General features: G+C 34.6%; 1 protein-coding gene and 1 non-coding gene across 7 annotated transcripts in view; one reads left to right on the top strand and one right to left on the bottom strand.

Moving 5' to 3' along the window:
- Window positions 1–27,062, bottom strand: part of LUZP2 (leucine zipper protein 2) — a 464,261-nt gene that overhangs the window by 323,236 nt on the left and 113,963 nt on the right. The gene's annotated exons all lie outside the window — the stretch shown is intronic.
- Window positions 8,306–8,443, top strand: LOC141572618 (U4 spliceosomal RNA). Its single transcript, XR_012497929.1, has one exon. It is a non-coding gene; the product is annotated as a U4 spliceosomal RNA (small nuclear RNA).

Below are 27,062 nucleotides of genomic sequence, written 5' to 3'. Positions count from 1 at the left end.
TCTACAGTTAATGATCATCTCTTGAGTAAATTAATTTATCCATCAGATAGTAATGTGAGGACTATGTGCAAGATGCGTAGATATATATATATATACACACACATATATACACACACACACACACACACATATATATATATATATATATACACACACATATATATATGTGTGTGTGTGTATATATATATATATATATATATATATATATATATATATACACATATATATATATATATATATATATACACACACACACACACACACATGCAATGAAGGCTAGAAGATGAATAAAATAAAATATCCTTCAAAGAAATCACACTTTTAGAAAAAAAAAAAAAAATAAAAATTAAGATATGAAAAAAAAATTAAGTACCATGGAATGTAGTATGTTGGCAAAGGTCCAAGGTGAAGAGGCACTCCTTATTTTTTTTAATACTGAGAGAGAAGAAAGCTAAACATTTGTTTTTTTTTTTGTTATTTACACAGAAATATCTCAAAATTAATCCTCACAATTAAACATGTTATATATGATGGCCTTTCAGTCTCACCTTACAAATGGTGAAACTCAGGCCTAGAAAGGTTATGCAGTACAGTAATGTGCCTAATATCACAAAAAAAAAAAAAATGGCCAAAAAAACACATGAAATCAGGTCCTTTGACTGATCACAAACCTTGTATTCCTGTAGTTTTTTGCCCTTATTGCTTCATGGGAAGGTTTTTTAGAAGAGAAAAAATAAAAAAGGAATCTGGACATAAGTTCATCACTGATTAATTGAAGCAATGAATAGCCACATCTACTTATAAGAGGATATTATTTAAATCAGATCACATCTTAATTTTTGGATGCAGAAAAAAAAAAATGCATATTTACATACACATATATATATGTATAAATCAATGTACATATATATATATATATATATATATTTATTTTTTTCTTTTCTTTTAATATTTATTTTTTAAAAATATATATATATATATTGTTTTTTGCAGATCAGCATGGTCAAGAGAAGAATCTCATCCTATATTTCCAGATGCATACATTTTCTCCTGAATTCACAATTTTATAGTTTCTGTGACATATTTCTGGCTCTCACTTGGATGCTATTCACATAGTCCAAAAGAACATTAACATCTGTAAAGCCTCCTCTGACATATAAGCTAATGAACTAAATCTTCTAAAAAGTTGTCTTCCCTTTAAAAATGAGAGTCAAACAGACTTTTTGGGTCATTCATAAATAACATTTGGACTCATATATTGAGGGCTGGATGTACAGGCAAGATGGGAAGACCACACCTCCTGAAAGCTTGCTAGCCTCTCTACTCCACTTCCGATTTCATATGGGAAAGCTCACACCCTTGCACTTTCCTAAAAGAGCTTGCTTACTTCTCACACCACTAGAACCAAATATACAACGTTTTATAGAATATTTGGAAATGAATGTGTTGTAACCATATAAAAGTGACACAAAAATAAATAAGTAAATTTTACTTCAGAAATTTGGAAATCACTGTAATGTGCAATCATTATGACACCTAGATACTCTACCCATGCTTTTAAAATAAATACTTTTAGATTGTTCTACCCTTGATAGTTGTTCTATCATAAAATGGTAATTTTCATCCCCTGTGAAATAATAATGAACTTTCACCTTCTCCTATTCTCACTTCACTTCTCCCAGCAAGGAACGAAGTGTGACTTATCTGAAAGGGAGTCATTCATATCCGTGGGCAAGTCTGGCACCTGAGGAAATAAAAGAGCTCAGGTGTGGCCGTACATCCATGTTCAGCATTTTCAATAACAAAGCTGGTATTTTCATTTATTGCTGGTGGTTTTTTTTAATTGATTAAGGGCTGTGAGTAATTATGACCCTCAAAATTCAACACACAGAATCCAAAATGAAGCATGAGAGGCAAAATCTCCTTTCTGAATTCTTCTAATAGGAAAATGCTCATGGAGCATTTCAATGTATCTAGATTTAATTCCACTTTTAACTTCATTAAAAAAAAAAATCACATGTCAATAGTGCCTGTACCTATTTTCCTTAAGTGTATAGGGACATACATTTATCTCTGTTCATTTGTGAATATCTACAATTCAACACTCATGTATCACGGTTATGTCCAATGATTGACGTGTCTTGCTAAATCACAGGAATTTCAAGAGATTTCAAGTTGTTTTGTCTTTATCCCTGATAATAGCTATCAATAATGGAGCTCATTTAATTCTTCCTTGTAGTATACAGTGAAACACAAATTACACTTCCTTATGGTACCATAAAACTTATTGGATGGAGAAAATGAAAAACAATTTGGACTGGCTACCTGATAAAATAATATACGACTTCTCACATTCAACTTGGTTAGAAATATGTCTCTTTAAATAAAAACAAAGTGATTTCACCTATTAAGGAAGCTGGTAAAGAGACACAAATACAGGTGCTAACTTAATTAAACAAGGAGACTGACTACTAGACTGCTGTGGCTCTAATACCATAGAGGTCTATGTAAGCAAAACGAAATCTAAGCCTGTAAATGCCTCAAAGTTATGAAATCAAAACACTCAGGACAAGTAATCACAAAGAGCCAACAGGCTTTAAACTATAGCCAATCAAATAATTTCCTATCTTTGCTTTCACATCTTTCTGTGTAAGTCTATTCCCTAGTTCCTGTCTGTGGAGTGCTCCTAACCACTTCCGGTTTGGTGGTGCCCAATTTAAATCAACTTTTTTTCAAATAAAATCTTAAAAGTTTTTAATATGCCTCAGTTTGTCTTTTAACACAGGGAATCAGAATTATTATCTTTAATTTGACATAGTTACATGCATGTTTCTATTTCTTCTTAGTAAATTACCACCGATTTAGGGGCTTACAATAACACCCATTTATCTACACAATTCTGTAGATCAGAAATTTAGCACCACATAGCCAGAATTTCTGTTTAAGGTCATAAATAAAAGTATTACCACGTTTTCCCCAAAATGAAATGAGCTTGAAACAGATTCTTCCTCAGCTACTCCAAAAAGGAACAAAACCCTACTACGGTGTTTCCCTGAAAATAAGACCTAGCCAGACCATCAGCTCTTATGCTTCTTTTGGAGCAAAAATTAATATAAGAGCTGGTATTATATTATATTATATTATATTATATTATATTATATTATATTATATTATATTATATTATATTATACCCGGTCTTATATTAAAATAAGACCGGGTCTTACATATTAAATATTAAAATAAGACCACCCCGTTTGTGGGAATCTAACAGAATATATAAGACCCGGTCTTACATTAAAATAAGATCGAGTCTTATATTAATTTTTGCTCCAAAAGATGCATTAGAGCTGATGGTCCGGCCAGGTCTTATTTTTGGGGAAACACGGTAGTAGGGTTTTGTTCCTTTCTGGAGTAGCTGAGGAACAATCTGTTTCCAAGCTCATTTTAGTTATTGTGGAATTTAGTTCCTTGTTTGTAGAACTAAGGTCTCTGTATCTTTGATACACGCACCTCTTCATCTTCAAGTAAATAATTTCTCGTATTTCAAATCACTCTGATTTCCCTTTTTGCCTTCGGGTGGAGGAGAGCTCTGTTTTTTAAAGGCACATGTGATTACATTTGGGTCCAGCAGGGTAATACAGGATAATCTCCATATTTGTTACTCAGCTGATTAACATAGTTACATTTGAAGTCTCTTTACCATATTCATAGGAGTAACATAACATATTCATAGGAATAACACCAGGGGGTGAAAATCCTGCCAATAAAATTATATAATCGTAGACACAATTTTTAACTTTATGGACCTTAATTTTCTCATTGAGCCTAGAAAGCTTCCCTTATTTTTAATAGGTAATGTGAATGCATATGTCTAGCACAAACCCCTTTTCACTCTGCTGCTTACATTTATAGAACATTCCATCGGCACCAGCCTTGGTACTAAGCCTTTTACATATATGGTCTCATTCAATTCTAGTTAAAAGGGAAGCTCAGCATTTGAGAGCTAAGTGCATAATGGATAATCCAATTAGAACAACTCCAAAGAAACTTTGCCATCTGTTATCTACCTAGATTATTGTCTTACAAAAAGATTCCAAAGTGTACTGAATGGCCTGGAGAGATAGATAGATAGAGATAGAGATAGAGATAGAGATAGAGATAGAGATAGAGATAGAGATAGAGATAGAGATAGAGATAGAGATAGAGATAGAGATAGAGATAGAGATAGAGAGATAGAGATAGATAGATAGATAGATAGATAGATAGATAGATGGATAGATAGAGAGAGACACGGAGGGAGGGTGGGGAGGAAGAAAGAGAAGAAAATAACCATGTGGCCATTTGAACACAAAGATTTCACCATAACTGCTACAAGAAGCCCTCATTTGTCCTGACTTTCTGGTGTCAGCAGTCTTGCAGTGCTGGCAACAAGCCCATCTTTGGAATTGCTTCTCTGGATGCCACTGTGCTATCAACAGCTGCAGGCTTCCCATGTATCCCATGTATCATAAGCATTTGCTTCAGCCAAACACAAAATCAGACTGATTCCTGACAATTGCACGACTCTGTCTTTGAAGATGGCCTGATAATCTGCCTTGGAGTTAAATTTCTTTATATACCCTTTTTCGCTGGAAATCATTATTTTCAGGGACAATATGAAAGCATATTTTTTGTTTTCTCTAAACAAAGTGAGATATAGATATTGATTGGCATGCTAGTTTCTCCCCATCCTCACTTCCATCCAACCTGCCAATGTACTTGCATTTTTCATCCGTATGCTGCCAAATTTTGCTTAAAAATTTAAATCATAAAGCTGCGTCTGTGAGAAGCCATCTATTATATTATTCACCTTTTCCCTCTCAGTTTTAGGAAACTCCTATATTCAGGCAGTTTCAACGGATGAAAATTTGAGACAAATAAAGCTCTTTTTAAAATTTATTTGCTTAGTGTACACAAAACTTTTTTCTGTGCAAAACTATTTCTGTGGCTTATATTTTATTAATGATACTAATTTGTTCACTTGTCTTCCACAAGATTACTTCTGGGAGGGAGAAACTTGTCTCTTTTCTGCATTCCCAGGGCCTAACAATTCTGGATCCACATGGCACAAAACAGATGCTTGATAAGTGTTTGTCATGTGACTAAAGAGAATGGACAGCCCTGCTTGTAGTCTAAACTGATCTCTACTGTACATAAGGCAGGCAGGGTAGAAGGTGGCAGGAGTTTAGCCAAAGGGACATTGAAAGATAAAGAAAGTTTTGCTTTATTACTGAACTCTCATCCCTGAAATACAAGGGCAGTCCTAACTTTTATTTAGAGTCTGGCACTTTGCTAATTTTTGTCACAAATAGTAATTATTCTGTTTTGGAGGCTTTTTATGTCCCATAATCCTTTTAATCTGATTACATTTGCACATTTAAATTTACCTCCCCTCAAAGATCATTCAAACTATATAGCACCTAACATACTATGGGAAGCACTGACCATAGGGGCAGAAAGTCTGATACTCTGAGTATATTGGCTATCTGCTGACCAAGGGTTTAAATGCATGAAAATTAAAGTATGTTTTATCTCATATGGAACTACGTTTTCAAAAACCTTCACTATAACAAACATGTATATTACAATGCCAGAGATTTACCTATGAATTGAGTAACAACCCAACCATAATGTTAAAGTACACATACACACAAACACACACACACACACATACACACACACACACACACACAATTTGAGGAAAATGTGGATAATCTAAAAATTTAGGTATTATATATGCCTTTATATACGCACAGATATACAGTATACATATTTAATGTTTAAACTTCATTTCATGTCTGCATAATGACTGCTTGGTCATGCACAAGTATTGCTTCTAATTCAACCTATTTCCTCTTTCTGACAGCACTTGCAATGGCAATCCTTTAGTGTAATTACCACTTCACCATTGAAGCAGACTATATAAACAGTGGTGTCCTTCCCCTAAATCATAACATAGCGTAATGACATAGACCAACTGGAGATTTTCAGTCTTTGAAGAATAGAAATTGTTCCCCAAACTTTCTTTTTGATGAATACACATAGAAATGGAGTCTGTTGCTAACTGACACTGTCTGTGGCTTCCTGACTAAATTTTCTTGATGTCATTTTATGTGCTTTGTAATAAGGCACTAGGATATTTTAGCTAATGCCTAATTAACTTGTTAATAAACTCCTTGCTCCTAATAATGAACATTATACTTGCCTAAATATATACACTATATTCTGCCATCATTGACCATGGTGCTACGTTCCCTAACTAGAAATACCATCCCTAGATTTTATTATAATACTGATATAAAAACCCTACCAATCTGTCACAGACCAGCTCAAATGCAACACTCTCCATAAATTTTACCTAATCTCACAGCCAACTTAATCATTTCCTCTCTTAAAACACCCATATAATTTGAAATCTGACTTTAGAACTTATTCTGCCTGATACATGGTTATTTGTAGGAACACAGGAAATGGTTATAGAAGTAATGTATTGTTTGATATATAGAGGGGAACTAAAGGTTAAATGTGAGATTACTGAATTGATACCTCAAGAAATATAAAGCTGACACCTTGGGATTATATTTCTGTTTGTTGTGAAATAGAGAAAGGAAATGAACAAAAAATAGAGACATTTCCAAGTATATTGTAAGTTTCTACTACCGTAATTTGTAAATTCTCCAGGATACAGATAAAGCTAAGCTACTTCGGCATGTAGAAGAGGAAGTATGAGTAATACTCCAACATGTCTCCTGTTTTAGGAAAACTGAGGTAAGTATTTTGCCAAAAAAATTCTCAAAGTTTTAACAATCAAAATTATTAAATTTACACCACGTGTCTGGAGCCCAAAGTATCCCAGTAACAGGTCACTGACATGAGGCCATGTCCTCTGCTGCTAGGAGCCTCTTGAAAACTAAGGCAATACATATTAGTTCTCTTAGATTCCATTGTCAAGGTCACTTTCTCTTCATTAAAATGACAAAGCAATTCCTGTGTTAAAGTCTTGCATTCTTTCTGTAGAAGTCTCTGGAATGTTTTGATACTGTCCTCACCTGTCTAAAAAAATAGCCAGTTTTGCCTTCCTAACTGGCTTTTGTGAAGCACTGACTCATTTTCTAAATTACAATGTTTTAATATTGAAATCAGACATCTAAAAGATGAATAACCCCTAATACCAGCCAAGTTTACAGTTGTACTTTGCTTTTGAGGTGCACACACCATCTATCAGAAAGGGACCGCATCCAGGGCTGAATTCCCGTAAAGTGTTTGCCACTGAAAAGAATGAATCTGAGTTACTACTGACCTAAGCCTAATGTAAATCAGTGACCTAGAAAAGCCTCATGTCCCAATACCAATTAGTTCTCCACTGCCTGTGCTTCTTCGCTCCTGCTTGGAACACCTGACATTTGGAAGCAATTAGAGGGCATCCAGATCTGTAAAACACACTCCACGTTGGTATCCAATAGAGCTGAACTTCTGTGCTTCAGTCCATGTAATGAAAGCCATCAGAGCTGCCCACAGACTGTGACCACCCCGTTTGTGGGAATCTAACAGAATTGACCCTGTATATAGACAAAGATTAAACTGTCTCTTTGCTAGAATTTGAGAAGCAAATCATTCCCTATCCCCAAAACTAATCTTTTATGGATATATAAGTGTATTCAAATCTTCTACAGTCAATGCCAAATTTCTGTGTTTACTTATCAAGGCTAATGTGTAGGTACAGATCCTTTACTTAGGAGAGGTTGACACATGATGTAATGTAAATCATTGACAAATAAATATAATGTGGTTTACAGAATAGAGCCTGGGATTTACCACATTTTATTTTGGGGGAAACAAATAAGATCTAATAAGGAACAGGTTATAGAAAGTAGGGCTATTCATCTATAGGGATGACATGTCTCACGGTGACCCCAATGTCTGGGTCCCTACATAACTTGAAAGTACGTTTTTCTTCAAGGCACCAAAAATATACATGCAAATGCTAAAACAGAAACGGGAGTCTCTTTTTAGTTTAATTTTTATCACTCCTATAGTTGTAGATGCATGACATAATGCATGAGTTTCTCAGCAGAGCTGTTAGTTACTGCCTTTCCAAACATTAGCCGAGGCTCTATTAAAACACTGCCCAAGGTTTGAAATCATTAACAGACTTTTGACAGTGCAGAGCACTGATCTTCACATATGAAGCATGAATTTTCTCTAGTACATTTTCTCTTTTGGCTTCTCCCAAATTTTTCACTTTCAACCACATTAGGAAAATGAGAGCTTTGTGCAGTGGCAGTATCGTAGCCAATGAGGTTTATCCGAGGCACGATTATTGCTAATTGGAAAATTAGGAAAAATCTCAACAAACTTAGGAAAAATCTCAACAAAACTGAATGTAATTTTTTATCCAAGAATAATAAATGTAAGATATGTCTCCTAGTTGCTATTTTCAAGCATTTATCAAGTGCCTATGAAGTACAAGTTACCCTGGGAGAACTACACAGACAAAGGCAATGTAAAAATGCTTCCTATCTGCTGAAAGATTAGATAATACATTGTTTGGCAGATTATATCTTCCAAAGATGGCTACAATATCCATCATTCCAATTTCTCTCCTGTAATGTAACTTTGTCAACCCTTTAACATGGGATTCAATTCCTCTTCTCTTAAATTGAGGCTAGACTGAGTGACTTGCTTGACTAATAAAATTCAGCATAAGTAATAATCTATGATGTCTGAAGTTAGTTGATAGAAAGCCTGGAGCTTCTGCAAAGAACTCTTGGAACAGTGCACTTTGGATGTTGCCCCTAGGAACCCAGCCTCTAAGTTGTGAGAAGCCTAAGCTGAGTGGATAATTAAACATTTGGCTTTGCTCAACACCATGTGGGTTCCCAGGATGTGAGACTTTCAGTGCTCAAATCAGGAATGCCCTGGGAAAACCAGGACAAATTGGTCACCCTAAAATAAAAGCCAACTGTGACTTTGCAGATGACAGGCTCAGCTGAGTTCTCAACCCAGTGATGTGAGCGAACTCTCTTGGACAACCTTCAGTTGACCTCTGACTGCAATCTCACGAGAGACTCCAGGAAGAACTGAATCCAATCAACCTCAAAAATCATGAGAAGTAGTAATAAATTATTAGGAGGCAGTTTGTTACCTCACTAAAGATAACAGAAATATTGGTACACAATGCCAAAAACATGTAATTGTAAATTACATTTATAATGCGAGTCATTTACAATGTAAGGTGGAGAATAAAATGCTGTATGAAATATTCAGATGCAATGTCATCTGAATAGAGTTTTGAACAGAGCATGTTGATTTTCACTCAAAGCCCCAGAGTGATCAGTCAAAGCATTTTGAGGAAAGCAGCACGCACGTAAAGACTTGGACATGAGAAATGGAGAAGGAACAATGAACGGAAAGCACTGCAGATACCGAGCAGTGAAAAGAAAAAGGATGCAAGTGAGGAAGTAAACAAGCACACAGTAAGAATAAGGGAACAGTAAATTAAGGCTGTAAATTAAATTGAGAATCATATGATAAAAGACCTTGATTGCACATATTTTGAAAACAATTGAGAGGTAGGCATGTTTTTAAATAGATTAATTGAACAGTACTATCTGGTTTGGATGTGGAGCATCTGAGAGTCCTACTGGGAGAGCATCACCAGCAGCCAGCTCCCTCAGACTGAATGTGAACTACCATTTAAAACTCTGAGCAGGCCAATCCTTCTAAATAGGATTCCTCGTTTATCCCACTACCTCTCCCATTAAATTTTGAAACTAGGAAAAACAGCCTCTAAAGGCAAAGTTTCATATTCAAAATTGTTCAAAACTTACAGGGAAAAAAGTAAAAGTCCATTTCAGACAGCAGGAAACTAAAGAATGGGTATTGTTTGACTTGTATATATCACTGATGGATATAATGGATTCTTTTCTTAAAGTTACAAAGCATTCCATTGAAAGACTGCCCTCTTTGCTGTGTAATTTTAGTTCTCTTTGCCTATCCCTGTTATTATGTAGCTTTGACTTTTAAAAGCAATATTTTACTACCTTTCCTCACACCAGGTAGTACTTTCATAGCCAGCAGATGTAGAAGGTCATTTCTATTATGTTCTCTTTCAATCCAGAGAGTGACACCCAGACAAATGTTCTCTCCCAACACACTCCAATTGCTTCAGTTGGATTACACAGGCTGTGCTGCAAATGTGCTTCCTGACAGGGTTTAAAATTCAGAAGACCATGTCAGAGGCACTAAGTAAGGTTGGGGTAAGTTGGCTATATATATATATATATATATATCAGGTCATTTATAATGTTGACAGGCGTGTTGAGATAATGAGAACTGAGGAAAATATAAACCTAGAGAAAAATCATAAAACACACAGCTTCCCTTAATCAGTATGCCACATGCTTTTGCTCATATCATTTTGGGTCTGTCTCTTAAATAAACAATTGCATTTTTAAATATTGTAATGTTGACAGCACCCCTGCGAGAAGGCTGTTGGAAATCAAAATCTCACAAATGTAAAATGTTCCACAAATTCTAATTACCAAGCTTCATGAAAAGAGTAGATCTGGTTGAATGAAACACCGAGAGACACATGACATGGCATATTAGGAATGCCTATTGTTAGGAAGGGTAAATCTAAAGATGCCGGCACAATATTCCAATTAAAGGTAGTTAATGTTTGCTTAGGGTAAAACCAATAAAATTCACAGTGAAAAGTCCTGACAGCTGAAAGGCAATCATACACAGAATGTGCCCTGGTGGGCTTTTCCATTTCCAGTCAGCATCCTTATTACAGTTCATTTTCCCCAATGGCTTTTTGTTACTCTCCATGAGATGTAATAAGTATATTACAAAACAGTCATCATTGGCTGAAAAAGATTGTAACGAAAAGTCGTAGGGATTTATTTTTCATTAAAAGATAATATATCCTGGGCAATAATTGTTCAAATGTTTTTAGTGAATATCTTAGAAATAAATGTTTTTATTTCATTGAAAGCCACAACTATCTTCCACAAAGTACAGTCTACTTTGTGAACGCGATTGCATTCAACTTCACAGAGGGCATACAGATGGTATCTGTTATTACCACAATTTTTCAGACAGCAAAACAGAACTGCTGCAAAGTTACATGACTTGCTCAAGGTCATACACTAGATCTCAAGCTAAAGCCATGCTATGGATTTTAGAGATTCCACATTTCATTCAGCTTCATGAGCAAATTCAAAGACAAAGTTAAAATTTGAACAAAGGCAATTCTGTTAAGTCCGTTCTTATTGCAATTTTCCACTTCCACGGTTTATTTATATTTATCTGTCCAAAAATGAAGAACAGCAACTGTGACTAAGATATCTGGACTCCAGGAGTTAGAGAAGTAGAAGATAAGTAAAACACTGAAATGCAAAACTATGAATATATTAAAACCAGAAAGGCAACAGTAGCGGATATGGAAAGATTTGAGCTTTGTACTTGGGCTGACCTGGGTCTGTACCATGATTCTGCCCTTCGCTTGGTGTATGATCTTGGTCAAGTACTTATCTTTTCTCTATTTTGCTTTTCCCAGGTGAAAATAAGGCAATGATGCCTATTTTGAAGAATTAAGAATAAACAAATCTATTTGCTAGGAGACATATTATAAATGTTGAGAAATAGTGACTATTAATTTTTATATTTCAAATCTGTACATAAGCCAAAGAAGGAATGTTACTAGAAATCTCTCTCTCTCTCTCTCTCTCTCTCTCTCTCTCTCTCTCTCTATATATATATATATATATATATATATATATATATATATATATCCCATGCTAAAAATACAGCAAGGTAGTACCAAAGATATTCATGGAGGGAGAAAAGCATATAATTTGGGATTAATTTTAGAAAGCACATGTATAATTAATGTATTTCCTATTCTGAATTCTCTTTTTTAAAATGCTACCTTGATGATACCTATGTTTATCAATAAAGTGACACACATAATTTTCAATGACACTGAGTATACCTTTGAAATGATACTTCACTAAGAGAAAGAGGATTGATCTTTAAAAAGTATTAATCTGAAAAATTATCAATCCCTAATTTTATTTCTATCACAAGGTATAGGTGATAGTGGAGTCATTAATATAAAGTTAATTAAAATTATTAATAAAAATGAACTATGCCTTTAATCATTGATGATATTCAATAAAACATAACCTGGTGAAGAAATACAGATGTTTATATACACAGTAGCTCTATCATCATGATAAGAATGACAAGGTACAGATTATAAAGGGTCTCATATTCTCCTACAGTCATATACTTTTAATTGATTTTGAGGAGTGAACACATGATTCTACTATAATAATAGTCTATAAAACATTCACATTTCTTTATAGAAAATTGCATGCCAAGTACACATACCAGGAAGTTTTAATTTTTATGAATCAAGCGAGAAAACAGAACAACTCTAAATGCACATAAATCACACTAGTATAAATATTGAATATTGAAGTTTTGAAACCTTAACCAGAATCTCAAACATTAGGAGAAAGCCATTCAACTTTTCTTTTTCAAACCCCAATCACTGTAGTTGTGAACATAGTTGCTCCCATTTCATGTCCAAAATTTAGTGTTTGAATTGAAAAATGCTACACATTTGTGAAATCACACATTTTACTCAAGATCTAGTTCAATCCTTTCCATTTTAATGAGGAGGAAATTAAGGGTGTTAAGTTTTTAAAAGCACTTTCACATACATTACCTGACTTCTTCTCACAGTTGTTTTGCAAAATATGGACAAGGTACCTACCTTGTCCATACTTTGGACAAGTAGACAAGGAAAGGAAAGTGGACAAGGAAAGTACCACAGAGAAAATATGTTTTGGTATATCACTGGAGGCAACAGAAGACCTGGGAGACACTGAGGAATTTAAAGAGAGGCAAAGAAAATTCAAACGTTTCCATAATGATGAAGTAAAAATCCAAGAATAACTAGAAATCCACAGAACCCTCCCAGAAGACAATCTGTTGTCATATCCAATGGCTATGACATTGCAAGTTCTGCAGTTTGTAGGGGCAGAAGTTTATTTTCATAAAGTAGGAGAGCAGAATGAGATGGACAAATGGTCAAATTAATAATTGAAGTCTGACTTGGTCCAGAAATATACAATACCAGCAGGAAAATAAGCAGGGGTGTTTGCTATTTCAACTGCAGCTGAAGCCCAAGGTAGCTAGGAAATATAGTTATTATAAGTATTTGGAGATAAGAAAAAGATGAATATGAGGCCAGGATCATCATTTTATTAGTTGTTGACTTTGGAAAAATCACGTGTCTTCTCTAAGCCTCAGTTTTTAATCTATAATAGTAGCTTCATCACAGAATTGTGAGGATAAAATGAGAAAAGTCATATAAATTGTTATTAATGAGGGCTTAGAATCCCATAACTATTCAACACAAAGAAGCTCTTATTAATATGAGTATTACTATTAGTCTTCTTATTTTAAAATATAATCTTTCCAGATAAATGTTTTCAGATTTTTCGGGTATATACCCAGGAGACGGATTGATGGATTATGTGGTAATTGTTTTTCTTTTTTTTAATTCTATTCTTAATTTTTTGAGGAACCTCCATACTGTTTTCCATAGTGGCTGCACCAATCTGCATTCCCACCAACAGTGTATGAAGGTTCCTTTTCTCCACAACCTCTCCAACACTTGTTATTTATCTTGTTGATGATAGCCATTCTAACCTTTGTGAGGTGATAGCTCATTGTTTTTATTTACATTTCTCTGATGATTAGTGATGTTGAGCATCTTTTCATATGTCTATTGGCCATCTCTATGTCCTCTTTGGAAAAATGTTTATTCAGGTCCTCTGCCTATTTTTTAACTGGATTGTCTATCTTTTGGTTGTTGAGTTGTATGAGTTCCTTATCCGATATTCATTGCAGCTTTGTTTACAGTGGCCAAGACATGGAAACAACCAAAATGTCCTTCAATATATGAATGGATAAAGAAAATGTGGTATAGATACACAATGGAATACTACTCTGCCATAAAATAAAATAGTGCCATTTGCAACAACGTGGATGGATCTTGAGATTATGCTAAGTGAAATAAATCAGACAGAAAAAGTCGAGAACCATATGATTTCACTGATACGTGGGATATAAAACTGAAAGCAACAAAGGAAAAAGACAAACAAATAAAGAAACAAAAACTCATACACACACATAGTAGTTTAGTGGTTATCAGAGAGATGGAGGAGGAGGGATGGTAGAAGAAAGTAAAGGGGGTCAAATATATGGTGATGAAGGAGAACTGACTCTGGGTCGTGAACACACAATGTGATATACAGATGATGTATTACAGAATTGTACACTTGAAACCTATGTAATTTTACTTATTATTGTCACCCCAATAACTTTTAATTAAAATAAATAAATAAAATGTAATATTTTTTTGAACAATAATTATTTATTTGTTTATTTGATTGTTTGATTTTAAGTGAGCCTGAACCTGGAACTTAGAGATCAGTAACAGGCTGAGATATTTCCCTAGTGACATAAATGTCTTTATTCAAGGTCATTACAGACAAACTTGAAAGCCAAGTTCCTTCCTCCAAAGCTATCATGCTATCATATATATATATATATATATATATATATATATATATATATATGTGTGTGTGTATATAATTTCTTTTTGCTATCTACATTTCTTTCAACCACCTTTTTTATTAAAAAAGAAAATTCAATTTTCCTGACATCCTCAAAGAACCAGTTAAATGAAGTCACAAGTTACCTCTCAGATCATCCGTTATTGTCAATCTCAGTTTCAGGGCAACTCTGCATTGCTTGTGGTGAGATTTCTAAATCTCTGACAAACAGAAGGCTCTGGCATTTACTCCTTGAATGCCTCACCTTCTAGTGTCTTAGCAAATTAAGGGATGCATGCTGAGTCACGCATCCCTGGACTCATCTCTCTGGACATCTATACCGTGTGCCACCTCCTCTCTTTCAAAAGGGAAATTTAGGGGAACATATGTTCAGAATTCATGGGACATTTTGTGAAACTTTTTTCTGATAATACATATGATATGTGCTGTTTACTCTCCTCTGCTCCCATAGCTTTTTTACATTGGTCACATGTATTAATTTACTTAAAAAACAACAAAGCTGACTAGGGTGAGAATTTCTTGAAGGCAAAGACTGTCTCATTTATTTTTATGTCTTCAGTATTACAAGGAGTGACAGGTACCTACTATTTACTCAAGAAATAGTTATTCTATTTGGATCAAGCTGCTTTTAGTTTCCAAAATATTCTAAATATTTTGCTATTACCTTCATACTGTTGCACTGCATAGTATATTTAATGAAATATAAAGAGAATATCACCCTCAGTGACAGGTATTGTAGATGGGAATACTCAAGGACTAGGCTGACCACAAAGTTTCAGAATCAGAAGTTTAAGAAGAAAGCCCTCCGTCCAGATTCTCTCTCTCTCTCTCTCTCTCTCTCTCTCTCTCTCTCTCTCTCTCTCTCTCTCATTCTGGAAGAGTGGTGAAACTAACTCTAGGCAAGAAAGTCTGACATGGGGTATTTGGATGAAAACATCACCTGATTCTCCCTCGTACAATCCCAACTTAACACACCTTCCCCACTTTGTGGTCCTTTCACAAGGGAAGGATTTTATATACACTATCAAGGACAGGCTCATGAAGAAAGACTTTTGAACCTGAGAGGAAAATCTAGAGAGACTGACATTTACACTAATTGAATTATGAGATAAAAATGAAAGAATAAGAACTTACGTATTTGTGCCAATTTAGCTAACCCTCTGCAAGGAAAACAGTCAAAATTCAAATTGTTTTGACTTACTTTTTAAAGGATTATTTGGGACACTCAGTAAAACTATGTGTTTATTTCTAATTTGCACTACCTACCTAAGAATAGAAGCTCTTGATAGCTCAACCACAAATACAATTTGGCTATAAATTAATACAATGAATTAAAACTAGTTAGAAAGGATCTGCTGTGTATTAATGACATTCTAGAAAAGAAATAGAAAAATCACAGGTCCTCAAAAAATATTTGCAATTGGATCACACATAGGCAATACAGCATTGGGTTCCCCAGTGAACATTAATTATTCCCTGTAACTTTCACACATTTGAATTTTAACACTAATGGCATCATGCTTGCTCCATTCATAGTTTTTAAATTTAAAATAGAGTGCCGAATTGTAATAATCACAAAAAGATAACTGTTATTTTATTAAGTATAAAAACAGATCAAGATTTACTTCATGAAAATCTGTGACTTTTTAATGGTTATTGCTTCTTTGAAATTCAGGTCACTAAAAGTAAGATAATATTTTGTTGCTATGGTTGAGAAGAAAATATGTTTAGCTTAGATTTTATTTATAATATCAAACTCAGATGTATTAGGAGAAATTAAATATCTATGTGAATATCATAAGTAAGACTACTAAAAGAAACAAAACAAGCATTATGTCTTCAAGAGAAGATAAAAGAAGTGAAAGAATAATGTGATATGAAATGATTGAGCTAGAGATTCGAAAGACAAAGTTTAGATCTTTTACTTCTACAGCATATGATTTAATATATAAGGTTCTCCTCACTCCTCATTCTGTTTCTATAGAAAGTGCAGATAATCACCCTTAAAAACATTGCCTCGTTTCTGATATTAATTCTGTTGGTTTTAGTCACTTCTTTGTATTTTCACAAGAGTTATTTGAGAAAGAAAAAAGAAGGTGATAACAGGTAGTAACTTGTTGGGCATAGTACAACATTTATAAAAGACTATTTAGAGTGAATGAAAGGGTAAATAGGTCAATAGGTAGATAGGCAATTTGAAGTTTCCTGTGGTTCATTCCCCACTGAGCATGGCTAATTATAATTGAGTCATTTTGTCTTCATTAACCATCTAATATTTAGTGTCAGAAAGAGTATTCTGAAATCATATTACATTGATTCAATGTAAGAATATAATAAAACCCTGAACAAAATAGGTCTGTCGGAGAGCAGCTCTTTAAGAAAGACCCAATAGAGTCACATTTATAATTTTTGTTCTCCCCTCACCTGTATGTCCCTGCTATGTTCAGTAGTTTATGAAGGATTCCCAAGAACTAAAAAAAAAAAAAAAAAAAAAAAAAAAAAAGACTTTTTTTTTCCAGCAGAGTCCAGGAAACGCAAAATAAAAGAAGTGTTCGAATAATCTCAAATTTAAAAAGAAAATAATATAAACAATTTATTTTGAAAGGAGTATAATAAATAAAACAGCTTATGAAGTACAGAGGGGGAAAAAAAACAAAAAACCTAAGCTGGAAAAGTCCTTTTTGTTGGTTTAAGCAATGTTGTGAGACATAAAATAATGACTCAAGAAACTAACAGCAATAACATTCAATTTGGACCTGACACTGGCTATTGATTCACAAACAAGCCTCAGTCCTGAATTCTGTCTGATGGCAGCTGGATAAGCCCTGTCAAATATAGTTTCATTCAATGTATGGGGCAGAACTTTTTTCTTTAGAAACAGCAATGCTGAGGTCTTACTGTGTTTCAAGGTGTGCAAGTCAATGAAATAAAAACTGAATACAATAGAAGGGAGTGAAAGAGTCTGTTTTCTCTATTTTTCACTAAATATACTCATGTTTAATGCTGTCCTTGTAAATTTTTAGTATTCGTACCACCCAGAGACGATCTGTGTTCCATGCAGGCACTGACCAAAGAATGCAGGACTCATCATCCCTCATACCCAGGTTCTGCCTCTTACTGGACATGACCTTGAGAAAAGTAAGTCGTCGATAAAATAGGCATAATGGTCTCTACTTCACAGAGTTTTCAGGAGAATAAAATTAGATCACATAGGTGAAATGCATACCAATACTGAACTCCTTTTAGTTTTCTTTAAATAGTAGCTATTTTTTAGCTACAAACTCTAAATGTGGTTGTGCAGTTACCTGCCAGTCAGGATCAATGTTTATGTCTTTTCTTTGTCTTCTGAACTGTAGTTTCAGGTTCTCTAAGCTTTCTTCAGAAGTTGTATTCATTTTTAAAGTTTTCTCACCTTTGTGGTTTCCTTCTTAGAATAAGTTATAACCATGTACCACTATGAAATTTGGAAGGAGAGAGGTCCTGACTAACAGTTTTCTTGGTGTTAAATACAAGGGCAAAACACACCCTTTCCAAGAAACTACCTATTCTAAAAACTGTATGTGGCTATACATAAAATCAAGTGTAGAATCTTCTGCATTTATCTAATTGAAAAGCTAACAGTGATTATACACAACTTAAATGGGAAATTGTCATTTTATTCCTGAAATATGAATGTTGGATGTTCAAGGATCCAGAATCTTTTTCAATATTCATCACTATAATCTTGGAGAAAATAATAAATGACAAGTTAAAAGCTCACCCAGGACATTTAGCTAAACAACAAATAAATAGCTGAAATGTCCAAAAGCTGTACTAGCATCTATACAGATTCAGCCTAAGATAAGTTAAGATGTTCTTCAGAACATGTGTTGTACAAGATGTAAGTAGGAGGAGGAAAACAAAGAGGGTTTGCAGTCAAGTAAGATTGAGAAATGTGTAGTTAATTGAAGTGAAGTCTGTTTCTTACTTCATGTAGTATGCTCCCATTCACACTGAATTTCCAACACAAGAATATGAAATACAGTATTTTCAAAAGTTATTTGACCATACAATCCTATTTCTATGGTCATTCTATCAGGATAGACTAGAAATAGGGTTCTGAATAATACACAGTAGAAAAAAGTCTGGTCTCATTTCATTAACCCTTCTGTATTTTCAGTGCTGCAGATTATCACAACGGTGATAGAAAACCACTGCAAAACCCTAAGATTATTTTTACACAAGAGGAAAGCAGCATCTTTCCCAAAGAAAATACCTTGTTGCATTCTTATTCCATTAAAATTTAGCAAGAAATAAAAGTATCTGTTCAACTAGAAGTAAGTAATCAGAAAACTCAAGAATTATGGAGGTAAGAGTATTTAGTAGAATATCCATAAGAACCTGGCTTTGACTCTTAACTAAGCTTCAGAGGTCATGAGTTACTCACCAGTGGCACGTTTTTCATATGTTCCTTAAATAAACACCATGGAAAATTATAGGTAACATGCTCCATATTCATATCATGCAGTTTCATGTTCCTATATGGCTATCGTGTTGATTTTGTTGTTGAAATCGAATGTGCTTGTCTATTGTGTGTGTTATCATATCCTCTGATTAAAATAAATCATTAATTTCACAAGGGAGAGGACCACCTGCAATCACCTATGCATTTCCGGACCTACAACTGCATCTTTAACAGAAACAGAGTCTTAAATAAATGATTCCTCAATTGAGTCTTCCAGCCCCTTTCCAAATCGGTACCTAATTTCCACTCTTACAGTTTGCCTATGACACACCATACAAATTAGCAAAAATTTGTTAAGCAACAACATATGCAGGCAGTGCTACGGTTACTTCTATCACTACAGGCCCTGTTATTAAGGTGCCCTGTTCCCCATTCCCCCCAACACACACACCAGACACTATGTTAATTACTCTTATGAAGATAAATTGAATATAGTAACTTCTCTTAGGAGATCAAAACAACTGAAAAGTCCATTAGTGCAACAAGACTTTATTGAGAACTCTGATCATGAGATGTTAAGTCATTTTTCTATACTTAACCAGTTAGGGAGCAATAGATCAGATGTATAATTACAGAATGGAAAGTATTCAGCTGTTTTCTTCTCTGTTGAGCAGAAAAATAATGGTTGTCAAATTAAGCATGAGTTATTAGTTAAGTCTGAAGAACAACTTTCTAACATATCAAATATTAGGGGATAATTGGATGTCATGCCAGAATTGAGGTCACCCAAGTGACTGAAATGGCACGAGGTGGGTTGGAGGTGGGGTTGAAGTTAAAACTACAAGGGTCTATGAGGTTTTTGGACAGGGGGTGGGTCAGATTTTCAGAAAGCTGGTGGGTTTCATCTGATTTCTCCAAACAAGTCCAGAATTTGGTATTCAGACAGAAGGACTTTATTTTGCGCACTGACTTATCTTCAATCTTTAAAGAGTCTAGTATGTGATAGGCACTCAACATATATGTATTTAAATTAATGAAAGGACAAAATAACACAATTAGAAATAATTTAAAAGCAGGGCATGCTTTGACATTTCCTGGTCCCTCTACCTAAAATGACAACATGTTCTATTTTCTTTTGAAACAAGTTTAAAGATGAGAAAGATTAAGAGTATCTGCTTTTCCTTTGTTAAAAGTTGAAATAACATATTTTATGACAAATGATAGTACATATCCTCATAGGTGCCTCACAAAATCCAGCCACATTCCAGTGTTCTTACACTTAACAAAGACGCTATTATGCCTCTCAAATTGACCTACTTTGAGTTTAGACCTCTTTGTAAAATGAACCTGTTGGCAGAGTAGAGAATAAAGTGAAAGGGTATAAGCTAGTTTCTGGCAACTAGCTAGGAAATCACATTTGTTTGTTTGCTTGGTTTTAACCCTAATATGAGCGAAAATAGCCCTGTGCTATTGTGTTTGTGTGCACGTGCGTGCATGCTTATGTGTGTATTGCAGAACGATTATATATGGATCATTAGAACAGCTCTGTGGAAAACAAGCCTAGACTATAACTAAGAGTGGACCACAAAAGAACTCATGAACCACCTTAATATTCTCCGTCATGTAATCACTGGCCCTTGCCAACTGTAGTCAAATCTGAAAAATGGCTGCATGTGATTGGTCTTATGTAATGTCCTATCTTCTCGAACATTGTTCCAAATGTAAATACACTTAAGAGTATCTGGCCTAGTTCTATATGCTCCCTTTTACTCTCTCTTGGTTGTAGAGCTATTTAGCCTCATGTACTAATTTATAAGATGACTCTTCATACAAGATAAGAAAAGATAAGTACATAAAATGTTTAAATTACCACAGTCTAGGTAAAATTAAAGCATGTTGGAATCTAGCACACATTCTTCTAGACCAATGTGATGAATGCGAGTTGCAAATTCAAGAGAGAACCCTGGTACTAACTACATACATTGCCCCTAGACATCGTTTAAAATGTGTCAAGTAAGGGCAGGAGGAAACCAATATTTATTGAGCCCCCTATTATGTGTAAGGATTTGAGATAAATTCTTAAGAATTATTTATATTTATTTCACATGAAACAGCAAATATATGAAAGAAGAAGAGATTTGGATTAGTATAATTCACTTTAGAAAAATCCTAAATCTAAATTTTACAATAAATGTGAGACACACTTCTCCCACATCCTGTGGTTTCAATATTTCTATTTTCATCCATCTCTAGACTCTGTCTTTTGGCAGAAAAATACCTAGGTATTACAGTATGCCAAAATTTTCCTTTTAAAAAATATGAGAATGGCCTGCCTAAGATACACTTGGAAAAGATTCATGAAAATAAAATTATTACATACAAATAAGCTATAATTAGATGATGTGTTAGATAACTAACTACATTGTTCCAGTTAGAAGAAATCAGAACTTGCTTAATTCTTTGATGAACCATTTCATTAAAATTATGTATTAGAAGAGCACAAAGTTTATACATTTCCCCAAACGAAACCATTCAAAACAGAATAGTGGCTGTGGCTCACCAGGAAGCATGTCCAGTACGGTTTAGAGAGCGCAGAAGTTCTCAGTTGATACGGGCATGGAATCAGCCTCAACAGGGCTTGAGTACCTGCTCTGCCAGTGACCTGCTGTCTATCAGGGAAATCGACTCAACTTTCAGAGCCTCTTTCCTCATAATGAAACAGTATAATAGCACCCCACTGCTAATGTTGTTTGTTGTGAGGATCTAATGAGAAACAGGTAGAAACACTTAAGATAGAGCCAAGTACTTAGCAAATGATGAATAACGGTTAGCAAATCTTGTATAGTTCCATTATTTTCAGAACATTGGTATATCTGTTACATTTTATATGTTACAGAGTTTTTTTCAAAAAAATGCACAAACTAGGATCATTTGTATTTTTTGTTTGTTATTTTATTGTTTATTTTAATGACAGCATTTTCTTCATCATTGAATGAACTGTTATTTTGTCAGTGAAAGAGTGTACATCCAAGAATTGAGAAATGCTTATTTTTGTTGTTGTTGTTTTTCTGAGGAAAATATTATCACGCTTGGCTTTGTATATGCAGGATTCTAACTTACTAGAACTTTGAACTATGCCACTCAAGACTGAACTGAACTGAAATGGCCACAGGCTTTAGAAAAATAGATATAAAATTAGGTTTTATGTGATTTTTCAACAAATGACATCTAAGAAAAAAATAAAATCATTGTAACAAAAATGAGTAGATTTCCACTTATGTTTTGCTGATAATACATATGGCAGCAAAATGAATGATAGTTCTTAAACTATTTTTATTAGTGGAAGGAGTTCTGCTTGTAATACTAGAACAAAATTTCCTGCCAAGTTAAAAAATATATTTCCTTATTAATAATATATAATACATCGATGAATGCATTTTGCTAATGAACACTTTTCAATTCATAAACATCGAATAAAACTTACAATTTTTATGGAAGTCAAATTAGAGAGGCTCATTAAGTCTGCAGAACCAATACCAAGCATTGAATAATTCATCAGTTGTTTAACACATTTGCTATAAAAAATGCAAATTACTTTTATTACTGAGCTCATTCTAATTTTTCGGTTGTTGTTTTGTGAAAGGATTATAGTTTTTCAATGTGAAACTCAAAAAGTTTAATTGCAAAGTGATTAACATGGAGCTTTTGCTAATTAAATAAGGAGAAGGAGATGCAGACTGACACTATGCTGGGCGCTCAAATTAAGGGACTGTCCCATTTCATTAAATCGCAGATAAACTCGCAGCCTCTTCATTTGATATGACAGGCAATAGAGAAAGAAAATGAATCTTTCCAGTATTGTAGACAACAGATATACAGTTGTTTTACTTCTAATTGCCTGATCTACAACTTTTGAAACAATTAGAAAGGATTTAAGCAAAGTCTTAAGCAGCAGAAGAATGTAATAAAATACAAAGTTTCTTCTCAGTAAGTTAACTGGTATCCCAGAACTGAACAAAGAAAAAGGATTTGCAGATGTGTGCATAAACATCTGTGGGTTACAGTCAAACATCATTAAACATCAGGGAACTTGGAAAATCTTAAATCTTACTAAACAGAAAATAACAACTAGGCGATCTTGGATGCACTTCTTTTAAGAATCATAAACAAAACCGGGTTTTTAAATAGTCTTTAACCAATTAATTGTAATACATTTTATTTACTAATTTATCCATGTATATTGTATTCCTATTTCATGTTGGCCTCTAAGCTGCATTCTATAAACACAGGTATAAGAAGCAGACAGTCCTTGCCTGCAAATCCCTTGAATCTAATTTTGCAGGCTTTTTGTGAGATAAACACAGTATTTTTTTAAATCAGGTTAAAGACTATTGCCTAGTATAAAATATATATCCAAATAATATTTGTGATATGAATAACAAAATACATGGTTATTTCTAATATGTGATTTTATCATTTTTAAGTTTTAATTTATTAATATTGGGTCAATATTTTCTTAATTTTTCCTAAAGGGATAAAATACTTATGTTGATTTTCTACATTATAGTGTTCCTGACAATTTTTTCTCTTTAATATATTTATCTTTGTCATTTGTTGCTTTTCAACTCACTTCCAAGTGACTTCTGTTAGCCTACTAATCAGTGTGTCATTTGAACCACTTGACTTCTGAACAAGTACTGAAAACAAAAATCCATATAATCACACACTTATTTCATTTCTAACATTATTTGGTAGTTGAGTAAACAGGTTTGTCTAGTATTAATTTGTAAAGCAAAAATTCAAAAGTTGAAACCAGAAGTAGTTTGATCATTTATAATAACTTTGCCTTGTCCAATTCTGCAGATATAGGCTTTTAGGTTCTACAAAAATAGAAGAATGGAGATTATAATAAATCAAAATGGCCACGTTAGTTTTGAACACTATCCAACACCTGAAGGCAATTGTGTCACATCCACAAAGTGTGTTTTTCCCATCCTTCAAGTTTCAAAATGGTCGTCTGATATTTGAATTTGAATTCATTTAAGAAAGGTTGATATGACAAATTGGTAATAACTTACAGGTTCTAGTTATAAAATAATTAAAAAATTAAAAATTAAAATACTCACATATGCATTGCATGCCAACACATTTATATAGCTTTGCAACACCCTTCTAATTCATATTAATTTAATAAATATGTCCTACTTTGGAAATTCACATAACCACAATTTTAATATAGAATTAATATAGAATTTGACTATATTATATCTTGGTTTTAAAATAATGATGCATACCAGGAAAGTGGAAAATTGTTCTAAAAATTAGAGATTAGGAGCCCTAGGCTTGGAATGAGACAAAAGCTGGATTCAAATCGTAGCTCTGCATATTAATAACCAGGAATGAGATTTCTAGTTACCTAAAAAAATCATATTCTCAGTTTTTTCTTCATTACAAGCATCCTGATATTGTTGATGACAGCAAAGCGTGAATACAAAAAGTTATGACCCATATTGCATATTTCTGAACAATGAGATTTAAGTGAAGTTGTTGCCTGGGGTTTCTGAGAAAGCTTCTTAATGTGTAGTGAAATAACAGCATTTGTTCTGACATTTTCGTTTTTCCTTAAAGAACACAGTCTGGTAGAGATTTCACTATGAGGAAGAAAACACATGCTATGATGGAAGAAAGAAGTCAAGACAACATCATAGAAATGCAGTGTGAGGTGAGGCTCTTGAAATCTCCCCTGGAATTTACAACAAAGTGAACAGTTATAATTCCACAAAGGACTCCCTAAACAGCAGACAGGCAAGACCAAGAGACGCATAACTGAAATCATCTCAAGATCGGCATATGGGGGAGAACAGGGGAGGAAGGAAGTGCTGAGACACAGGACCTGCGAGTGCAGGACTCAGACTGGAGCTCCAAGCTCCAAGCTCTGAGTTCACTTCATTCCGGAAAGGAAAGAATTCGGACTGCTACTGCTCTGCTTATGGCCCACAGTTCCACCTGAGGGATCAGCGTATAACATGGCTGAACCCAATGCTTGCCTTAGAGCAAAGACTCAGGGAAGAAGGGTGAGAATGGCAGTTTAAGCCCTTACTGCCAAGCAGAGGATGGAAGGCATAGGCAGGAGTCTAGCCGCCTCCTCCCCACCTTCCCAGAGATCGCCTTACCCTCACCCTCCCAGTGTTAGAAGCAGAATGGTAGTAGTGTCAGATCAAATGAACAGAATATTTGCAGTACTGAGAACTGTGGCCCGCAGCCACGGACTCGCAGCCCAACTAGTTTCTACGAAGGGGAGGGAGCCTTGGGTGCAGGACTGGCTGTGCAGGTGGTCGCCACCATTGCTCTGGGCCACCTCTCACAACACACCCTGCCCCTGTCCCCACCTATCTGGGCAGATCCCTGCAGGGGTAAACAGTTCCTCTGAAACACAAAGGCCCTGAATCTGGTGCAGGACAAGCTTTGGAACTTCAGAAAGTTTCCACATCCCCCAATGGAGGCGGTGCCCTCAGACACGGGTAACCTGTTCACAGAGGAGAAGCCCACCTTCCAGGGAACCCCCTCCCATTGTGTGAGAAGCTAGAATAGTGCAGAGTCAATATAATACAACAGCATGAGAGAAAATAAAGGACTGCAGTTGGAGATAAAATAAAGCATTCTACCAATACCTACTGGAAAGCAAAAGAAAGACCTCTTCCTATCAACCTGTTGCAGAAACCACTCCTGTAGATGCTTAGGAAGTGAAATAATAATTCATTAATTGCTATGAATTAACAAGGTAACAAGGAAGCTCAGAAAGAAAATGAAAAGTCTCCAGAAAATAAATGAATGTAAAGACATGGAAAAATGTGATTTAAATGACAGAGAATTCAAGACGGCAGTTCTTAAAAAAATCAACGAGAAAACACAGGGAATTTAATGAACTAAAAAGACACAATCAAAGAACAAAATGAACATTTTACCAAAGAGACAGAAATTTTACAAAAGAAGCAAATAGAATTTATGGAGATTAAGAATTCAATAAAAGAAATGAAGAATGAAATAGCCAGCTTAGGTAATAGAGCTGATCAGATGGAGACAAAAATTCAGTGGCCCTGGCAACAGAAATCTGGAAATGATGCAGACGGAAGAGAGAGACTTGAGAGTTAAAAGAAATCAGAGAACTCTACAAGAAGTTTCTGACTCTATCAGAAAGAGCAATATAAGAATAACGGGCATACCAGAAGGAGAACAAAGAGAGAAGGGAACAGAGAGTATATTCAAACAAAGAGTCAATGAGAACTTCCCACACTTGTGGAACAACTGGATCCTCGAATCTAAGAAGCAAATAGAACACCTAATTACCTCAAGCACAACAGGCCTCCTCCAAGGCTCATTGTATTGAAGCTGTCAAAAATTAACGACAAAGAAAGAATGTTCAAGTCAGCCAGAGAAAAGAAGACGGTAACTTACAAAGGAAAGCCCATTAGATTATCATCAGATTTTTCAGCAGAAACTCTACAAGCCAGAAGGGAGTGGACGCAAATATTCAAACTATCGAAAGAGAGAAATTATAAGCCAAGAGTAATATATCCAGCAAAGATATCCTTTAGATATGAAGGAGGAATAAAGACCTTTCCAAACATACAGAAGCTGAGGGAATTTTCTAACACATGACCTGCACTACAAGAAACACTGCAGGAGACTTCGAACTGAAACAAAGAAGCAAAAGAATACAAAACCATGAGTAGTATTATGAACAGACAGAAGCAGGAAATAGCAACCCCCACACTAAATAAAACACTATACACGTAAACATAACATACAGGGTAAAAAATAAAATAAAAACACACACAAAAAAGAGAGGAAAATGATAACTTGCTACTTCAGTGTAAAAATCAAATCACAGCATAAATAAAGATAATTGGTGACAACAAAAA

The sequence above is a fragment of the Rhinolophus sinicus genome, linkage group LG06, assembly GCF_036562045.2.
Source record: "Rhinolophus sinicus isolate RSC01 linkage group LG06, ASM3656204v1, whole genome shotgun sequence".
NCBI classification, from domain to species: domain Eukaryota; kingdom Metazoa; phylum Chordata; class Mammalia; order Chiroptera; family Rhinolophidae; genus Rhinolophus; species Rhinolophus sinicus.
This window is presented reverse-complemented; position numbering and strand designations above follow the sequence as displayed.